Below are 615 nucleotides of genomic sequence, written 5' to 3'. Positions count from 1 at the left end.
TGCGTGATTAGGAGTAAAAACAAAGCAATAGTGTTAATTAAATACTGATTAAATAAAAGTTAAACCCAATGATTTAATGAAGCAATGCTAAGTTGGTAAATGTAGAACTGTGAGGAACTTGTTTTCATATTTGGTATTGGGCTGGCAATTAAATGATTAATACAATTCTTATATTGGCCATATTCAATTCACTGAATATTAGGGCTGTAACGATACACAAGCCTCTCGATTCGATCCGGTTCTCGATATTAGCCTCTTGATTCGATTCCTTTAATTCGATTTCCCAAAATATTGAAAGGTTATCTTATTTTTAGCTCATCGGACATAGTCAGATGCAGCTTGTAGAATCGCATGAGCGTGCGTGCGTCGGTGCGTCCGTGCGTCAACAGTTGGGCACAAATCTTAACCGCTTGACGTACGGTCACGATATTCGGGACGTTAGGGGGGATCGTCAAAACGAGTTGGGATGTCGAAGCTGGGGGTCAAAGGTCAAAGGTCAAGAGGTGTAAAAGAAGGAACATTTCCTCCTTAACTTAAGGTATAGGGAGGAAATGCAGAATTGCGGCACAAATCTAAACGGCTCGACCTAGGCTCGTGATAGTCGGTAGAGACCAC

This window comes from Priapulus caudatus, unplaced genomic scaffold, assembly GCF_000485595.1.
Source record: "Priapulus caudatus unplaced genomic scaffold, Priapulus_caudatus-5.0.1 Scaffold473, whole genome shotgun sequence".
NCBI lineage: Eukaryota > Metazoa > Priapulida > Priapulimorpha > Priapulimorphida > Priapulidae > Priapulus > Priapulus caudatus.
This window is presented reverse-complemented; position numbering follows the sequence as displayed.